Raw genomic sequence first — 3,634 nt, 5'->3', positions numbered from 1 at the left:
TAACAAACGAGTGATTCTTTTGACCTGATTTATTTCCTCCATCAGCAGCAAATGCTGGATGCTCTCTTGGTACCGTGGCTCTATTAGTGCTGGAGTGGTACGTGCGTCGATACGATCCTCCAGATAAGATGCTGCCCATGCCTGGATGACAGCCACCGAGTCCAGCCCTCCCGGGTTATCTTTAGATAAACTCAGATTGGTTTTTGTAAACTGTGGAGCCATTTGGCTGACCCGGATCCTAAGGCAGTGACTTACTTCCCCAGGGCAATTATATCTGGCCTGAGAAGATGTCGCTTTGTGCTTTTTAATGCTCTGCCTCCTGGTTCACACACTGCCCTTTTGTTCCCGAGCTCCACCTGAGCATTGCTGTCGCATCGACCGACAAATAACTTCTGGAGGTTTTATGGGATATAGAACAGAACAAATAGCCTCCCCTAAAATATTTCCTTTCTTTCATAAATCTTGATTATGCTGCTATATCCTTTCTAGACATATGAAACTGCTCTGAACCCAGCTAAAATTGCTAAATTGCTGCTTTTTTTTTTTTCCTTTTTTTTTTTTTTTTTTTTACCCCACATATAATCTCTCTAGGGGGAAGAGCACAGGACAAAGCTGCGTCATGCACATGGCATGTTCGCAGGGCCAGGCTCCACCTGGAAGCTACCATGAGTGTGGGTCTCTCTGCAGCCCTGGTCCTCCCCCAGCATCTGGTGAGACCAGCAGCAAGATGCGGAGGAGACACCGAGCTCACACCTCCGAGAACATCAGATGAAATCATGGGGAGCCTTTGTGCTGACCCCATTTGGGCCCTTGGAGTAACATTACATCTCTTTAGTGTGGTTCCACCCGACAGAGTCTGGCGTAGGGCATTCCTCAGCCTTTCTACTTGTTTTTGCTGATTTCACCCAGGAAAATGGAGAGGGATCATTCTCAGAGCCCAAACACAGCATATGGCCCATAGTGCGCAGTTGGGAATGGGGAAGGAAGAAGGAAGAAGGAAAACGCCAGCCCTCCCGTTGGTCCAGCTCCAGCACTGTGCCTAGATTTATTGCTGTGCTCAGGAAAGCAAACAGAGAGCAAAAGACAAACAGACACCTTGATTTACCAGTGAGATTAAGAGCGTGTTGGCGGAACAAGAGAGTCTCTATAAAAAATGAAAGAAGAGCGGGCGGGTGGAAAAAGCAGTGAAGATGAAACTCAGTGAGTTATCTGGGGCATGTAAGAAAACCATCGGCCCAGCAAAAATGTGAGAGGAGAGCACAGGAGGTGAAAACAGTGGGGAAAAACAAGGCATTATGTTTTATTAATTCTACTGTTTTACATCTAAATAGCATCTCCTCGCGAAGAAGATGGAGAGTGACACGCATGCCTCTCTGTATGATGTGGTTACCCAAGTGGCCCTGAGTCTGGGTGTGGAGGCCATGAGGTAGGGGACAAGCAGATGTCCCCTTGTCTCAGGCTGTGGGGATTCAGTTTTCTTCTGAGGACCACCCAATGGTCCACAGCAAGCCCTTCCTGGGAAGCCCAGGTTGCCACCCGTTTTATAGGGGCAATGCAAGAGCCATCCATTAAACCTTGAAAATACTCTGGGAATGCAGGCTGTCTAACCTCGAAAAATAAGATTCGGCATCAAATGACGACTACAGATCCCCGCAGCAGAAAATTAAATAGCTTAAATTCTCTGCTGTGCCCTGCGGCAGAAACAGCTTTCTGTTCCCTCGTTTGGGAAGGAAGAGGAAAGGAAACTACTGCAGATTGCTAATCTTGGTCACAGAGCAGCAATCAGACACTTCAAGTTGTGTCTGTTTTTGAATCCTTGAGTGTGAGTGTTAAAATAACCAAGTTATTGCTGCATATGGAATTGGCTGGAAAAATTAATGCAAGGCACGCTGTATTTCCACACTTGCCTTTCCCTTTTCTTTATTAGCTCACCTGGACACGCAGTTTCCTAATTTCTCTTTGCATGAAATTTGTTTAAATACTCCCTGTTTTTTTAAAAGTAATTCTCTAGGATGAAGAGTCTGCAGCAATTGAGATTAATTGCCCATTTGCATCGCTCGTACAGCTGTTTCATCCCGCTTGCAGATGCGGGCAGGGAAATGCCTGCCAGCAAGGCTCGGCGTTTTTGAGGTTTGTTTGCTTTTCCTTCCCCAGCCTTCAGAAAGCTCGCTGTATTCTCTGCTTAAAATACAGGCTTTGATACCCCGCTGCCTACATCAGACGTGAGGCTCCAGGGGAATATTCCCGGGGAATGCTCTGTCTGGGCGCTAGTGCTACGGAGCTCAGACTGCAGTGCTACAGAGCTGCTTTCTGCAGGCTGCTGGCACTGCCTGGGTAAAGCCAGCAGTCCTTTGCAAATTCCTTCTGTCCTGCATTACTCCTGGATTTTTTTCAGCCAAGCAGGAGGGTCTAAAACACCTCTGTATGTCTGAGACTTGTGTGCCAGGCTGGCACCATTAATAAAGGCAGGCATTTACCCCCTTGAACCCTATGTAAGGTCAACAAATAATAACAAAGATGTGCACCGCAGGCTGGAAGAGAAGAGAATCCACTCAGTGAGTGAGAAGAGGTTAAGAAGAGCGAGTTTATGGAAATAATACAAAAATCATGAATAGAAGCCCTGGCGTAGCATCTTTACTGTCCCGCAGTAAATGATACTGTGCTAATGCAGTCCTGCTGTGCAGTGTGATCGTATTTTTCTCTCTTCCAGAATGCTTGCCCCGTCTAATTTACCCTCCAGAGTGCACATAATGTCCTTGAAGCTCACAAATTAAGTAAGCTGTTTTTCCAAGGCACCAAACCCAGCAGGCGTGCAGCAGCTGCAGCTTTACTCCGTCATGTTTGGCACCCAGACATTAACACAGACACCTCTGAGTCCGCCACAGCCTCAGTTATCTCGCCAGCATTCCCACCATAAGATGCTGGAGAAGGGGAAATGACCACAGGTCACAGTGGGATGGGATTTGCAGCAATCCTGTTCTTGCCAGCACCTGGTAAATGTCTCAGTGAAGCCATCGCCGCTTCCCAATGACTTGCTCTTTTATGCTGAGCTCTCCTGAAGGATGGCACGGGGTATGTCAGCGATGTTAAAACACATAAACTGGTGCAGTAGTTTGGGACAGAGCTTCTCCGTGAGTGGCTGGGGCTGCTCAGCAGGAACAGGGCACGTTTTGGGCTACCAAAGCTGGTTCTGAAGCTGGATGCACCGGAGATGGGTCTGCCTTCTTCATAGCAAAGGTCGCTCTGCACCTTTCAGCTCACGTGGTTTCCAGGCACAAGGCTTCTTTTATGCTTAAATTATGCATCATGATTATGTGTCTTGCTTAATGAAGGCTTGTAATGTGCATCCAGCATCCCGGCTGGCTCCCACAACTTCTGTTTGTTTCTGGGGCCCTTCATTGAAGGAAGAGGAATGGGGAGACAACAGTTGCCCTCCATTCGACACTTTGACTTTATAGAGAAGCAAAACAGAAATGGGGGGGAGGAGGGGGAGCATTTTACCTTGCTTTGCTCTGCTTTTAGTCAAAATCTCCTTCATCTCCAGCTGCTCTGACACTTTGCTTGCACCTGGTTTGTGCAGACCTCGGCATTCGCATGAACAATTTCCTGCCCTGACCTCAAGCCGCCTGCTCAC

The 3,634-nt window shown here is 47.7% G+C and overlaps 1 long non-coding RNA gene across 1 annotated transcript; it reads right to left on the bottom strand.

The window, feature by feature from the left end:
• Positions 1 to 1,276: 1,276 nt before the first annotated feature.
• LOC311444210 lies at positions 1,277 to 3,578 on the bottom strand. Its single transcript, XR_014697731.1, has 2 exons — positions 3,502 to 3,578; positions 1,277 to 3,393 (listed from the first exon to the last, which is right to left on the bottom strand). It is a non-coding gene; the product is annotated as an uncharacterized lncRNA (long non-coding RNA).
• Positions 3,579 to 3,634: the final 56 nt, after the last annotated feature.

The sequence above is a fragment of the Aythya ferina genome (assembly GCF_964211825.1).
Source record: "Aythya ferina genome assembly, chromosome: 13".
Taxonomy (NCBI): Eukaryota; Metazoa; Chordata; class Aves; order Anseriformes; family Anatidae; genus Aythya; species Aythya ferina.
The sequence above is the reverse complement of the archived record's forward strand: the minus strand, read 5'-3'. Positions and strand labels throughout refer to the sequence as shown.